This window comes from Eublepharis macularius, chromosome 11 (genome assembly GCF_028583425.1).
Source record: "Eublepharis macularius isolate TG4126 chromosome 11, MPM_Emac_v1.0, whole genome shotgun sequence".
Classification (NCBI taxonomy): Eukaryota; Metazoa; Chordata; class Lepidosauria; order Squamata; family Eublepharidae; genus Eublepharis; species Eublepharis macularius.
In genome coordinates this window covers 6,141,836-6,159,037 of record NC_072800.1, presented here as the reverse complement: position 1 = coordinate 6,159,037, position 17,202 = coordinate 6,141,836, and the positions used below count along the sequence as shown (strand labels likewise).

Here is a 17,202-nt window from a genome sequence, read left to right as displayed (position 1 = left end):
GTGTGCGAAACAAATTTTTAAGCTAGGGTTTGTCGGGCTGAAAGAGCTGAAAGATGACACTGTGAAATATTCAATTTTGCTTGGAGCAGATAGAAATTGATATGGATCTGAGATTTTGACTGATCATCACCATGGTTATTTGAAGCTCATCAGAATATTTTTGAAGCGTTTGAAAACTTACATGGACTAAAAGAGAGTTCTATTGATGTATCACCGGACTGATTGATTATTTTCATGGAAAAGTGTGTGTAAGAAGTTTGTAAAAAAAGTTATATTCTAGATGTTCACATGCAGATGCATTGTAATAAGTGCATTTGAAAATTTAACTATTTGGAACTATTTGGAACTTTTTGAATACATTGTATTAACTTTTGTAAGAGAGAGAGCTTTTGTGTTGTTACTCTAATTGGGACGCTCTCCCTTTAAGAAGCCTCTTAGTTTGGTTAGATTGTTCTGGGCACAGGAGTGACATGACCCTAGCAGACCTAAGAGCCACAATATACCCTGATACCATCACTATCACAAAAGAAGTCCATGAACGGGGCTGCGCAAGCATGCCACTCTGACCCCCAAGAAAGACAAGGCTGCCATCATTAATGAAACGTCACTCCCTCAAAGGGGCAGAAATGGGGTACAGATCTGTGGACTCAGTGGTGCAAATGGATGATGCAGTCCACTGCCCTGTGGAGTTCCTCAACATGCTCAACCCTCCTGGCTTCCCAGCCCACAAGCTTCTCTGCAAAGTGGGGGCTCCAAAGTGGGGGAAAACCACCAATGAGGTCTACAAAGAGGTCCTTCAGTAGAAAAAAAAGGTTGTACGTATTTTCATTTTATTTATTGCACTATAATCTTTTCCTTTTAAAAATCTCTTCAATAAATGTTACATTTCGAAAATCACTTCATTAGTTTTAGGCATCAACATGCTTTGCTTTATTCAAACACTTTTGTGAAGCTCGGGTACTATTATACTACAAAACCAACTCAACTCCCCTAACCAAAAAACATTACATACCCATAAATAGTATAACTGGATTTAAGGTAGTTAAATACTGTAGCGAACCACAGGCATCAAACTATTATAAAGACAAGTGTCCTGATTGACTCATCAATGCCCAGTCCTAATGTCTGGACCTAGAAACATGAAATTTGGGGAAAACATTCCTTTCATGATGTAAACACTCACTAAGAAGGGATTTTAAGAAATTAGCCCCTAAGGGGGTAAAAGGGGGTAAAATGTGTTTTCCCAAAGGAATACAGCTTTCCTTTGTGGGTGGCAGGCTACTGCCAGCTCGGTCACTCTTCCCTGATTGGGCCAGCCTTTCAAGATCATTTGCATATGCAGGCTGATTGGGCCTCACAACATTCCACACCTCATCTCCCCCAGAAACAGTTGGAACACGGAGGTCATTTGCATATACAGCCTGATTGGTCCTCACCTCCCACATTCTAAATAGTAGGCAGTTGCTATTGGGAGTCATTGAATGTGTCCTGAGGTAGAATGCACCTCCCAGACTTCCCTGAAAAGTTCCCTAAGGTTGCCAATCTCCTGTGGGCCTGACTTTCCTGTGTGGCTGGCAGGCTCCTGCCTACTTGCACCCCCCTCTCTCTGATTGGTCAGCTGTGGAACTCTTTGTTCTGAGGTAAAAATCAGGCAAAGGAAACTGCAGTTAGTTAAAAAAAGACGGTACAAGACTCTGAATTAGAGATGGGCACAAACTAAAATATGAACCAAAGTTCGGCACGAACCAGGCTGGTTCATGGTTCACGAACCAGTGGTTCATCAGAGTCCATTTCTGACGAGCTGCCATGAACTTTTGGCCTGTTTGTTTGGTTCGTTTTTTGGTTCATCACTGCAGACAGCCTGGTCCTGATCAATAAGTTTCCTAAGCAACGGGTGATGGGCTTTCTGCAGACCTTCTGCTGACCCGGAAGTGACCTTCTGCTGACCCGGAAGTGCCATTTTCACAAACCAAACGAACCCGGTCGGAAACTGGGGCAGGTTTGTGAAAGTTCATGGTTTGTGAAACACAACGAACCATGTACTGCCCACTTTGGTTTTTTCCCGGTTCGTGCCCATCTCTACTCTGAATAGGGATAACACGCTTCACTTTATTAAAACATCTTTGTGAAGCGCGGATACTATGCTATTATACCTCAAAACCAACTAAAAAAAAACACAAAGCAAAAAATGTTACATACACATAAGTATTATAGCTGGATTTAAAGTAGTTGAATACTGTAGTGAAGCACAGGTATCAACCTAGTATATAAATAAAGTCCTGGCTTATAAGAAATTTGAAATAAAGTTAAGTACAACATTTGAAATGCTACATATTAGATATCAAAATAGCATGTCATATGCATAATTCCAGATCTCCTTTAAAAAGCATGATCAAATTTCAAATGGAGAATCAGCCACTTCTGTTCATATCTTGCTTTGAAAAACCCAGAGGGTTGCCAAAAATTGGCTGCGACTTGACAGCGCTTTCCACCACCACACAAAGACAGGCTCACTTTAAAAAAAAAATATTGGGTGAGTAAAAATTAATATTACAGATTTTCAATTAAAACCCTCACTTCCATATTCTCCCACCCTTTCCCCTCCCCCCTTAATCTAAGACTTCCAACAGTTTTCCAACCCGCTGTCTAAATCTACTACTTATATCCCCTTTTCTATTCTTAACTGTCTTAACACACTAGTAAAATAGATAATATATATTAGATTAAACAAAACCTAACATCAAACTATCAGTTACATTATGTTTCTAACTTATCTCCTCTCTTCTCTTGTAAAGATCAGTATCTCCTCCTTTCTGCAAAATTAATAGTTATCTAACAACCATAATTGTCCCTTTACGTTCCACTTCTTTTCCAAATACTGTTTTAGTTTACCCCAGTCATTAAGAAATTCTTCTGGATTCTGTTCTCTCAACTTTCTCGTCATTTTATCCATTTCTGCCATGTACAGCAATTTTTGTATCCAATTTTCAATAGATGGTACTTCTTGCATCTTCCATTTCTGAGCATATAAAATTCTTGCTGCTGTTGTCATATAGAATAATAAAGTTCTTTGTTGCCTGGGAATCTCTTCTAATTTCATATTTAGCAACAACAGTTCTGGGTTCTTATTTATTGGGATTTGTAAAATATCAGTCATAACTTCTGTAATATCTCCCCAGAACTGCTTTGCTACCTCACAGGTCCACCACATATAATATAATGAACCTTCATGATTTTTACATTTCCAACACTTGTCTGACATTTTGTTGTTCCCATATGCTATTTTCTTCGGCGTTAGGTACCATCTATATATCATCTTATAAACATTTTCTTTAATATTGGTACAAGTCGATATCTTCAATGTATTTTTCCACAAGTATTCCCATGCCTCCGTTGTTATGTCTCTATTACAATTTATGGCCCACTTCACCATCTGGACTTTAACAATCTCGTCTTCTGTATACCATTTTAACAAAATCGTATAGACTTTAGAAATCTTTTTCTTGCCTTCTTGTAGTATACTTTCTTCCAATTCAGAGTTTTTCCATTTAAATCCCGATTTTAAACAATCCTTGTCATATAAGTCTTTAATCTGTCTGTATTGGAACCATCCATAGTGAGAGGATAATTCTTCTCCTGTTTTAAGTTTAATCATATTTTGCTCCATTTTCAGCACCTCCTTATATGACAAACATTCCTCTCTGTTGTAAATTGTTCTCGGATCAATAACTTCCAGTGGCACCACCCACGTCGGGATACCCTCATCCAAATATTTTTTATATTTTTGCCAGACCGTGTAGAGGCTTCGTCTAACATAATGATGCAGGAACATAGAGTCCGCTTTAATTTTATCATACCATAAGTACGCATGCCAACCAAAGAGTTTCTTGTATCCTTCAAGTGTTAAAAGTTTAAGATTCTCTAACGACATCCATTCCCTGAGCCACACCAAACATATTGCTTCATGGTATAATCTTATATTTGGTAATTGTAGTCCCCCTCTTTCTTTGGCATCACATAACACTTTCATCTTCACTCGAGGCTTCTTCCCTGCCCATACAAAGTCCAATATTTTCCTTTGCCACTTATCAAATTGTTTATTATCTCTTACTATTGGTATTGTTTGCAATAAAAACATAATCCGTGGTAGTACATTCATTTTAATTGCTGCTATTCTTCCCAGCCATGACAAATTCAACTTATTCCATTTGATTAAGTCTCTGTCTATTTGTTGCCATAGCTTTTCATAATTGTTCTTGAATAAGTCAATATTTTTAGCAGTAAGTTCTATTCCTAAATATTTTACTTTATGTGTTACCTCGCAGTTGGTAATTTCCATTAACTCTTCTTGTCTTTGTTTCTCCATATTCTTGCACAAAAGCTTAGATCTTCTTTTATTAACATAAAATCCAGTCTCCAAATTCTTTTATCTTATCCAACAATCTTGGCATGTTTTGAATTGGATCTTCTACAATAACCATTACATCATCTGCAAAGGCTCTGACTTTAAATGTAAATCCCTTAATCTTCATACCTCTTATGTCATCATCCTCTCGTATCTGCATCAATAAGATTTCCAATATCATGACAAACAACAGTGGAGACAGTGGGCAACCCTGCCTTGTGCCCTTCCGTATTTCCAATTTCTTAGTTAATTCATCATTTACTACAATTGCTGCACATTGGTCTTTATATATAGTTCTTACCACTTGAATGAACTCTTTTCCCATCTGTAACTTCTCCATTGTGGCGAACATAAAATTCCAATTTAAATTGTCAAAAGCCTTCTCTGCATCCACAAAAAAGAAACCGACTTCTTTTTCACAATGTCTATCATAGTACTCTATTGCATTTATTACCGTCCTTAAATTGTCTTTAATCTGTCTGTTTGGTAAAAATCCTGCTTGTTCTTCTGCAATAAATTCTCTCTGCCAATATTTTCGCAAATATCTTATAGTCATTATTTAACAATGATATAGGTCGATAGTTTTTATCATTGCATAAATCCTGCTCTTCTTTTGGAATCAATGATATGTTAGCCTCATTCGAGGTTTCAGGAATCTTTTGTCCCTTTAAAATCCCACTCATCACTTTTTCCAGGAAAGGCACCACTTCTTTTGCCGTTACTTTATAAAATTTAGCCGTTATTCCATCAGGTCCTGGTGCCTTCCCCAATTTGATCAATTGTATTGCATCCATAATTTCTGTTTCTGTTATTTCAGCATTTAATTTTTCCTTCCACTTCTCAGATATCATTGGTAAATTAATTTTGTCCAAATATCGATCAATAGCGTTCACATCCACCCTTTTACTCTGATATAATTTAGCATAAAATTTATAAAACGCTCTACTTATAGCTGGTTGGTCCGTTAACATTTTCAATGCAATCCTATGGCAAGTTACGCCAGTCTAAGACCATTGAAGTCAACGGACTTAGACTGGAGTAACTCTCCATAGGATTGCACTGTTTGTCGTTCTCCACAATCTTGGTTATCATTCTCTTTTCTCTCTTTTTTTTCAATTGCCAAGCTAAATATTTCCCCGGTTTATTGGCCCCTTCAAATGTCTTTTGTTTTAATTTTTTCAATTCCCACTCCAATTCTTTGTTTTCCATAGCTCTTATTTGCTCTTGTAACATCCGTATCTCCTGATGTAATTTCTTTTTTCCTGGTCTTTTCTTTAATTGCATCTCTTTGACTTTTATTTTTTCTTGAATTTCTTTCCGTTTTTCCTCCTTTCTTTTCTTGTCTCTTGCATTTAATTCCATTAGAATGCTTCTCATGACAGCTTTATAAGTATCCCATACCTTAGGTGTTGGTACCGATTTGTCTAAGTTATATTGTATAAAAAATCTGGTTTCTTTCTGTAACACGTCTAAGTTGCTCTGATGCGTTAATAAGTCTTCATTCATTCTCCACCTATACTTTTTCACGCATTTTCCAAATCTCAACATAATTGGATTGTGATCTGAGCTCACTTTAGGCATTATTTCAACGTCCTTAGTCCATATTGTTAAATCTTTTGAGGCCCAGATCATATCTATTCTCGATAGCGATGAGTGTCTTGCAGAATAGAAAGTATATTGCTTGGTACAAAGACAGGCTCACTTTGATAGAGCAGTATAAGGCCATGGCCTCCTGGAAAACAAGTGAAAACATCGGGTTGGTGTTTGGAATTGATATAAGGTTGAATCTTGTAAATTGTAAAATTTTGTTCTGTGTTTTTGGAAGCTTGAGAGAGCTCAACTTGCAATCAACAGTCCCAACAAGGCAAGTTTAACCAGACAGACTTTACTTGGCCAGTAAATACAGGTGGGATGAGAACTGCTGGTTCCCTGGTTGCTTGTTGCAAAATAATTGTTGAAAGATTCTCTGGGGTAAAGCCAATATCCTTGACTCTGCCTTCCTTTCCTTTTCCTTTCCTTTCATTCCCTTTGAAGCTCATTGATTCATAAATCTTGAACAGCAGAAAATACTTATTCCTTATTTTTTGCTTCCCCTTTCCAGAACAGGTTAACAAAACGCAGGCAAAGTAGCGTTAACTTGTCTTTGGTATACCTGTTTACTGTATACAGGTGCATCCTCTGCATTTCACTAATAACAACAACAACAACATTTGATTTATATACCGCCTGTACAACTTCGGGACAACTTCACGCCCACTCAGAGCAGTTTACAAAGTGTGTTGTTATTATCCTCACGACAATCATCCTGTGAGGTGGGTGGGTTATACCAAAAGTATAAATGCAAAATAATTTATTCTATTACCTGGGATTTTCTCCAAGCCCTTAGCAGTGTAACTGACCATTAGGCAATTTCCTATTCGGGTTTCCGCATCTATAAACTTACTCTACATAGTAAATCAAACTAAATTGGGCACAGCAATCAAAGTAGATATTCTGAGGCACGTTTGTGGGCTACAGTGGCAAAACTGATAAAGGAACCAGCTGCCCTTGTTATTGTTACACACAAACCGTCTGCATCAGTGAGAATGTCTATCCCTGATAAGGGGTACAAAAGTAATGCTGTCGGCTCCTTAAATGTATCCTCATATTTACCAGAGAACATGACTTTGCCGCTGAAATCTCCATGCCCAGTAGAGCGACTACATTCCAATGAAGGGATGCATAAGAGTGCACCCCTCGTACAGGTGTGTGCCCTCAACCCACATATCAGTACATCAGTGGATGTTGAAAAGCAATGACTGTGCCTGAAAACTGCCAGAAATGTGAAGCCCCCACCCAAAAAGATGGTTAGTAACCATTTCCAAAGAAACTGAAAGGGTTTCAAAAATCTCTGAAAATATTTCAGAAAAAAAATTGCTGATATGTGTTCATAAATGATAACTTAGTATTTATAAAACATTTCACAATGGCTACAGCACTTGACCTAAATTAATGCAGTAATCCTCCTAACAACAACTCTGTGAGGTAGACCAGAATTATAATCATCCCCATACTGTAGATGTGGGGGGGGGGGAGAGGTTGGAATAGTAGTAAACTATATAAGGCCCCACCACAAAACTCCAGATGATTGATAACAATAACCAGGGTTCATTCTCAGGCTTGCTCTCTTCTCCCCTTGCCCATGAGGAGACAAGAACGCTTCCTGATTTGAAAAAAAAACCATAGTTTATTGTGATTTGGTTCTTGTCTACGTACTGGCATGCTAAACCAAGGCAAAATTGTCAGTTAGAATCGCAACCTGTAAGCAAAACAAAGCTCAATTTGTGAAAGAGTTTTGATTGGGACATCAAAAAAATCTGTGTTTCTTTCAAACTAGGAAGTCATCAATATTGGCTCCTCACACGTGAAGGAAATAAGAAGAGGTGCAAACCTGAGAATAAACTTGGCTTGTTTTCCTCATGAACAAACCTGAGCTACTCTGTAATGTTTGAAAGTTTTCACTAGTTCTTAAAAATCCTCTATAGTATTTAGAAGCCTCAATAAACTATGCTAACTAATTGTTTGGTGGTTCTGTTGGGATCTTTTGAGGCATTTGGAGATCAGAAGCAATGCTTCATAGAAAAAGTTCACTCAGTTTCTCCAGCTCAGCTCCACAGGCAAAGAGAAGCATATCTCATTTTAGGAGTATAAATATAAAAAATAATATTTAAGGCCTTGTGTGGCCTATAAATAGAGGTTTTGTCCTGCTTAGAAACACAGAACATGTCACTTGCACTAGGGCAAACTAAATATGAAAGGGGCCTACAGTTTCTCTTGTTGGAGAGTTGCAGTAGCACAGTGGTTAAGTGGTTTGGCTGTGAATCAGCACTCTAGTGGTTCAAATCCCACTTCTGCCATGAGCTCAGTAGGTGGCCTTGGGTAAGCCACTCCTCTCAGCCCCAGCTCCCCAGCTCTATCATGGGGATAATAAGAACACTAACTTGTTCACTGCTCTGGGTGAGGAACTAATATGTCTAGAAGAGCAGTATATAAGTGCAGTTATTATTGGAAAATAGACCCAGGGGCAAGATATCTGTCAGGAATGAACTGGGCCTGGATGGCTCCGGGGACAGTTCTGGGCTCCCCCCTACCCCTACCCCATCTTCATGCACAGCCTTCTTTGTTCTAACTGCCACTGTCATGCCCTGAGCCCCTTCACTGGCTACATGGGCAGACTATCTGCAAAGCAAATCGGAGAGGTGGAGACGGCTGTTTGTTAAGCTTCTGTAGCTATTTCTGGGACTCCTAAGTATGAGGCAGAAACTTAGCGCACCCAACAGCTGTTCCCCGTCTCCTTTCCATCTCCAGTACATTTGGCACAAGACAAGAGGGAGTGCCACAAAGCCACTTGCTAACTGATACTGGATGGCTCACTTTTTTCTGCCCTTTATTAGCTGCCTTCCCAGAGACTCTCCACACAACATGCAAAAAATATTATAATCACAATTTTAAAACCAAATTTATATTTTAAAACACAACAGCTCTGGCCATTTATTTCTCTCTGCCCTGAGGAAAACACACAAGAATCTGAGATAGTGCTTCTAAATCTTTAATGATTATGTACAATATGTATAGAGAGAAGCCGCCTTGGTACCCTAAGATGCAAGTATAAATCTCTAATCTAGAGATATGAGGCAAAGAAACATAAACCAGTACAGGAGAATGCAGAGACATATTAAAACATAGTTGGGTTTTTTATAGTTACCTACCCCAAAAAGGGCCATGCAGAGGAAACTATGGAAAAAGACATAAATGTTTTTAGTTCCCACACCCGCTTTATGCAAAATATTCTAAATCTAAATCTAACAGGGAACGTAAGCGTGTATCTATCTTGTGATATGCTGAACAGAAGTACTATTAAAGAATTCAGGAAGAAGTCATCAACTATCTCCCAGAGATTGAGCTTCCTGTTCACCTTCATACACAGCCATGATTTGGGCTTTGATTTTAATACTTGCACAACCGACACTTTTGGAAAGTAAAAGGTGGCTTTACATGGATGTTCCCATTCAGGACTAGGTATCTTCAATAATGCTACAGCAACAAGAGATCCCAAAACATTTTGCTGAGTTCACCTCATCAGACCCTTCCATGAAAATGCCCTCACTTTATATATTACCAGAGCAACACAGGATGAAGCTACGAAGAATATCTGCACTCTCAGCTTTATTTAGTACACTATGGATGGATTTCAAAGGCTCAGATACTAGGGAATAGGGACAGAGTTGCTGGCCCTTTCCACATGCTGTTAAAGGGACAACCCATTCACTCCCAGAAAAGGCACCAAAAAAATGGAAGCCAAACTGCCCACAACCGTTTTGAAATGGAGACATCTGGAGTCAAGGGGAAAAGCCACCAGCATTTGGTGAATGAGTCGCAGCATGCGGAAAGGGCCAGCAACTCTTTGTCCCTATTCCATAGTATCTGAGCCTTTGAAATCCATCCATAGTGTACTAAATAAAGCAGAGAGTGTGGATGTTCTTCCTTGTAGGTTCAACCTGTGTCGCTCTGATGATGTATAAAGCAAGGGCATTTTCATGGAATGGTCTGATGAGTGGACTATCCCTTTAACAGCGTGTGGAAAGGGCTGCTATCTAAAGGCCTCTGCTTATAAATACAAATGAGATTTTAGGACCTTCTTTCTCAAATTTAACCTCTCACTGGGCAATTTTTTGTGTGTATGTTCAGTACTATTTGCAAATCTTAAACATCCAACTGCTTTTAACAATTTTTTAATTTCTCCCTCTTGACAACTTGGATATTCAGCACTCTCAGTGCAATCCTAAGAAGAGTTATTCTTCTTAGGTTTGCACTGTAAGTATTATGAAATCATAGTTAATACAAAGATTAAAAGACCCTCACCACTCCCACCTACATCAAGCACTTACAAAAACCCAGGGCTTTTTTTCAGCGGGAATGCGGTGGAACGGAGTTCTGGAACCTCTTGAAAATGGTCACATGGGTGGTGGCCCCGCCCCCTGATCTCCAGACAGAGGGGAGTTGAGATTGCCCTCCATGCCAGTGGCGCGGAGGGCAATCTAACCTCCCCTCTGCCTGGAGATCAGGGGGCGGGGCCACCACCCATGTGACCATTTTCTCCGAGGGCAACCCTACTGAGTTCCAACACCTCTCTTCCCGGAAAAAAAGCCCTGCAAATACCCATACAAAGAGAAACAGCTAGTACAAGCCTATGAGGATCAATGAGTCACATATGGAAAAGCAGCAGCTGGTTGTCATCTTATGGAGATCTTCCTCAACTTCATCTACTTAGTGCAGCTTGGAGCCTGCAAAATCTCCTGTCAGATTGAAGTAAACCTGGGTAACAGAGCTATGTTACCAAGGCTGACCTTTAGACCTCTTTTCAAGGCCAGCCAAACCAAAAACTCTTCTACTCTGCAATCTGACAGTATTCACTTAACTTAAATCCATACTGGAATACACACGTCTCCCTCTGCAGTTCTTTAAATTGCTACTCAGACTGTCAAAATCCTAATCTAGAAATCAGATTAATTAGACCAATATTCATATTTTCTTATTGGGTACACTATAGATGGAATTCAAGAGTTCCATTTTAAACAAAACAGAAATACAGAGTGGTTTTGTCTGCTTTTCTATCATCCTTTTCTTTTGTCTTTTCAAAGACATTGAAAGAGATTTTTAAAAATATTTTAAAAGGAATCAAGCCTCCAATGGTACAGTTTGCAATTGTACTTCATAGTTTTGCAGCTATAACCACCCAAACTTATCAGCAGATGGATAATGCTTATCCATATATGGGGATTTATTCGGTGTTGCTTTTCTTCCATGTGGGTTACTTTAAGAGGCTTATAAGGAAGAAACCAAAGACTAGCTGATCTTTCTCAAATCAGTCATGAATATTTATTAAGGTCCGCAGCCTTTCAGATACATCATTTCTATATTACCACATAGACCCTTTAATAAAAAGTTCTGATAAAGCCTTTAATTAAGTCTGGGAGAAACAATGTGTTTAAGAGATTAAACATAACTGCATGTTATGTTTTTCTTTGGTACATCCCCAGGCCAGGTCACAGACATATTCATGGCAAATCTCACTTTGCCCCCCCCGGGGGGGGGTCATGTTAGGATATGGGTACAAGTTAGTCTCCCCAACAGTTTCCAGAACATTTCTGTGACCTAGTCTGTGGATGTGCCCAAGAAAAACATATGTGTCCTTAGGCCCTACCATGGCAGTCCAGGAAGCCCCTCCGGCAAGTGAATTCCATAAAAGCACAATCTCAGCACAGCAGAGCAGGGGGGCCCTGCCCCACACACCTCTCAGTACTGCAGAAATCCAAAGAGCTGCTCTCTGGAAAAATCTTTATATCCTTTTAAGATTACACTCCCCTCAGATTCAAAATCAGTGTGGGAGGGAGGCTGTGGAAGAAAATAAAAGTTTAAAGATCTTTAGTTTCACAGAACTAGCTGGACAATTCTGAAAGGAAAATATAGAAGGGACAACCCAAAAGGCGTTTTTATGTTGCAAATATGATTCAACATAATATCTGAACGCACCCTTGAGATATGCCCAAAGTGTCTGCTGAAGCCAGAAATGCAATCTGTCCACGGTAGGCCAATGTGTGAATTCCCTTGGATTTGCCTAGCAGCTCTGGCAAAGGCAAACGTGAACACCGGGGCTTGCATAAAGTTACAGCAAACTAATCTAAACACAATACATTGACAGTGGTCCATATATTCAGTTTGGAAAAAGTTTAAATCCAGTCAGACAACCCAACACTCAGCTCCCTCTTTCAAAGTAATGCTAATTTCATTTGGGACACTTATTGAGACAAGTGTTTTGATTTCCAGCTGACATCTTTTCAGTTATTGCTTACAAGGTGAAATGTGTAACATGTTACATGACGCATAACATATCTACTCCCCCTCCCCAATTATTAATGTGTGTAAAATGGTTTAAACTTAAGGTTGGAAGGACTGTAAGGAACCTTAAATAAAAGAAGCTAGGGGTACAAAAGAGCCCTAGAGCACAACTGTAGCAAGGTTTTTAGCACGTTATTTGCGTAAATCAGATTGTGTGAAGGTGTAGATTATATAATAAATAATACACCTTACTTCGAAACAAGCCTCATACTACTTGCAGAACACAAGGCAAGTGGGCCACCCAAATGCCTGATTTGTCATGATGTCTTAAAGCAGCTTATAACAAACTGCACTGGTTTAAAGGCAAACGACAATGCCGCCGTTAGCCCATTCCAGAGGTCGTGTAAAACCGCGGTTTCTGAGAGCCAGGATATAAAAGCAGGAATCAGAGCACTCGGAGGGCGTACGCGAGCGCAAACGCCCTTCACGATAGTCAAACCACAGTTCGACAGGGACATCGGAAGTGGGCCAGTATGTTAGAACTGTGTATGAATGAAAGTAGCCAAATAAATTATCCCATCAATATTTTTCTCACAGCTTGACTAATGTATGATCATTTTCAGTGCATTTAAGCTCTCCGCTTGTCTTTTGCTTGAGAGTATAATGTCCAATCAGAAACCCGCTGCGTTCCACTCCTCCGCTCACCAGGACTAGTTCACCACGGAAAACACCACCAAGCTGTCTATTAGAATGGCTTGAATGCCCCAGCATAGCCATGGAGGCCACCCTGGCCAACCTGAAAAGTTCCTGCATGTCTAGATGCTTATATATGCACAAAGCCCTTTCAAGAACGTCTGTTTTCATACCTCTCTCTTACTCAAGGCTGTGTACATGGTTCATCTCTCTTCCATTTTATCCTCACCACAACCTTTGGAGGTAGATTAGAAAGTAACTCATCCCAGGTCACACAGGGAGCTTCGTTCCAGAGGGCTGATTTGTAGCCAGGTCTAACACTCTAGCCACTATACCACACTGCCTCTCTGGCTACCCAACAGTCAAGCACCCTAAACAGTTAGCAAAGTTGGCCGGCATTTTCAGTACATAATTGTGTTGAGCAACAGCCCAGCCCCTTCTTTACTAGAAAGCCAGGGAGGGGAAATGGCGTAAGACTACCAGAGTCTTTCCCAAGTGACAAGGAAGGGCAATTAAAGCGCCTCTGTGTATTTTAAAAGGAGAATAACAGATAATAACACGGGGATGCAAATTAATGCAAGAATAATCAGAAAAATCATTCTCTTGCAAAAATTTCATTTCCTGCTTTGCAGCTAAATTTCTAGAACATATCAGTTCTTGAGAAGGTGGAAATAACTGAGAAGGTTTCAAGCATTCCTACAGACATGCGCACTTGTGCAGCACTTGGACATCTGGTCGTTTGTAAGGTAATGTGTGAACTGACCACCTTGAACAGCACTGGGTTGGAAGCAATCATCAAAATTCTCTCTGCAGTATTTATGATATAGATATGAAAGCCACCATTTTTCTCTGAAGTTGCAAAATTTGTACAAAAAAATCCTCCTCTCAAAATGCACAAGAGATGTCTTAAAACACAATGGGTATAATCCAGATAAAGTACGATGTTTCTAAGTCCACTGAAACTAATGAATCACAGTTAAATATTTGAGTCCCACTGTTCTCAATTAAATTCCAGCATATGGCCTGAGAACACAGCACATAACTTCCTAATAAATGTTTTTAATCCTAGTTCATGTTTTGCAGTTCTGGCAAGAAAGCTGTTAAACATTAGCCTGTGAAGATGGCCCTGTTTAATTGTGAAAAACAGGCACTCCTCCGCTTGCCTTCTACAAATGTGGATTCTCGATAGCACAGTTCAGAGTGGACAGCAACTTTGGACAAAGGCATGCAGAGTTTTCTCCTTTCTCACACTGACTCCTTTTCTTCTTGATTGAGGAACTTTGGGATTTTCTTTCAGAGCACGAGCTAGGCAATCTTAAAAACCTGGCATCACCTGCAAAATGATTTCATATTTTGCATTGTTGCATGTTGTAGCCCAACTGAAAAGGAACTGAATCATCAGTTTTGCTTAGAAATGGTTCCAAAACTGCATGCACGCCCATGTGCTAACAAATGCTCAGCTAACTCTGTACAGATTAAAACTGCTAATATAAAACAGCACTGCTTATCTCAGCTTTCCCTTTCAGACTCTGAGTTACATGCTCTTTATTAGATTCATTTAAAATCTATTTGAGGTTTGAAGGCTCCCAGATCCAAACATATTTATTTAAAAAAAAAAACATTTACGACATGTTCTCTCTACCGAGTCCTCAAGACAGCTTGTAACATAATAATAAAAACTTATAAAACCCTCTAATACAAAATACAAATCATTATGTTGAATACCACCATCAAAATACACATACAAACAGCAACGGTACCAGCCATAAATAGGAATAGCAATAAAAGCTGGAGATGATCATACAAACCACAACCATAAAAACAGCATTAGTGGAGTGTTCAGGGCATCAAATACTAAACGACCAAATTAAAACATCAGCAGCAGGCTGGGAAAGTGAAGGCCAGGGGATACAGACGAAGAACACCTGCTTTAGGAAACCCTTTACGTACAGGGATGCCACAGCAGCGAACCTGTCTGACAGCCAAATGTACCTTGTTCAGCACTTGTGATCAGACTGGGAGCCAATCAGGGATATGTTTGATCGATGCTTCTGATCACCGCCCCCCGCCCCCCCACCCCGCCCCTAAACCTGTGCAGCTCAGCAAGTCTGGGAGACAGCAAAGTTTCCAGGACAGGAGATGAGAAGAACCCCACTTCCCACTGATCAGCCGGAAGTTGGGTCCCAATGCCACCCCCCCCAACCCTTTTCTGGGTACAGAGCAACATGTCACCAACAAATCAAAAGCTGACTTCCAGTTGACTTTTCATTGGCTTCTGATGGCTGCAAGTAGCCCATTCCTGCAAACCTACATGTCAGGTTGCAAACAGGCAAACAGACCATCAGTTAACTGGCTGCCTATTCACCACTGGAGAAGAGGAATTGAGCCAAACCAGTAGGCTTTGGAACATTCCCTCCTCATATATTGGACTGGCTCATCAAGTTGACTGGCTTGAGCTTCCCCAATTATACCCTCCTCAGTGCAGCCTCTGTCCCTTTTACAGCTTTTTGTCCATGCAAGTCCCACAATCTGCAAATGGTTTGTTGAAAGGATGCCATTCTTGGCCAGAATCAGCCAACATTTTCCTGTGTCTTTCTAAATTTAAAATAGTAATGTGTCCAGTAGCACCTTTAAGACTAACCAACTTTATTGTAGCATGAGCTTTCAAGAACCACAGCTCTCTTCGTTAGCATTGTCATCTTTGGAAGAGAGCTGTAGTTCTTGAAAGCTTATGCTACAAGAAAGTTGTTTAGTCCTAAAGGTGCTACTGGACTCTTTACTATTTTGCAACTTCAGACTAACATGGCTAACTCCTCTTATTTCCAGATTTAGACACACGTCCTACCACCCCACTAGGGGTGGGTCACAGGGGATATTTCAGCCTGCTTCATTGAGCGCTACTACAAGGGGACGGGGGATGCAGCAGCCTTAAAGTTGGGGGCAACCACAGAGCTGCTAGTGCCACTACTGCAGCACCATGCAGGGGCACGGATACTGAGAAGCTAGTAGTGCCTGGCACGGGCGCGTGGTCAATCATGCTTTTTGCTGGTGCAGAAGTAGGAAGGAGTGCTGAGGGGAGAGGGACGTGAGAAAGATCCAAGACCGCCAGAGCCTTGTGCAGACTGACCATGGGGTGCCACCCCATGTTTTACTTGCTCTGGACAGTGTTTGAAGAGCACTGTTTTTCAGCCACCTTGGACAGCAGGAAAGATGGGGTATAAATATTATAATTAATAGCTAAATAAGAAACTGACACCTGAGTCCACTCAGTCAGGAATTTGAACGCAGGGCTCCCATGAGCCATGCTGTTCACAGAACAACACAGCTCCACTTCCAGCAAGGGCTAATTTAAAAGAGCAGCAACTCACGTTGCAGCATAACAGAGGCCGGCCCATTTGTGCCAAGCTAGCAAGATTTGAGACCCAGGAGCGCCTTTCCTGCACACTGGTTTCACTTGGCTTCCCTTTGGACAGCAATGTTCTACTCCGAGTATTTCCAGTCACTGACACAGCAATAATGACAGTTCAGTGGTCCAAGAGCTCCATGAAGTGAAGCAATTATCTGCTCTTAAAATACAGTCACTGGTTGCTGGCTGGCGATGGCTCAGCTCCCCATTCCACATTCGCACGGCCTCATCCAATGTGGCAGATACGAATGGAACTGAGCAAAATCTCATTGCAAAGCATTTCCGAATTTCTGCAAAAGAAAGTCTTCCCTGTGCGATCCTAATACATGGCAAAAAACTGGACGATCCCAGAGCAAATTATCATAGAGCAAATTAACATTTGTTAAACTTAATATTTCCATTTCTGTAACAGTGACGGTTTCAAATGAATGCAGAACTTCTTTAAACACCACACAATTAAGTTACGGAGTTCCCTGCCACAAGGTGCAGTGATGATTTCTAATAGCTTAGAAGGCTTTAAAAAGGACTGAACATGTTTGTGGTAGGAGATGGTACACTTAGCATACAAATTTCTTCCATAAATATATGCAACCATTTTAAATGCCTTCTAAGCTACTAGAAATCGCCACTCCATCTTGCGGCAGTGACTTTGCCCGCTAGCCCAGAGAGCAAAGGGGAATCTCCGCATTCGTGCTAGACTCACAGTCCAGTGATTGTGCTGGGCAGGAGGCAGGACCAGCATATCCATTCCCACTCCCACAATGCTGGGCTAGAAGGACATGGGTTCAAGTCCATGTGGCAATTTTTAGGACCGCAACTC

The 17,202-nt window shown here is 40.4% G+C and overlaps 1 protein-coding gene across 1 annotated transcript in view; it reads right to left on the bottom strand.

The window, feature by feature from the left end:
• FHOD3 (formin homology 2 domain containing 3) overlaps window positions 1-17,202 on the bottom strand; it is a 472,076-nt gene that overhangs the window by 390,091 nt on the left and 64,783 nt on the right.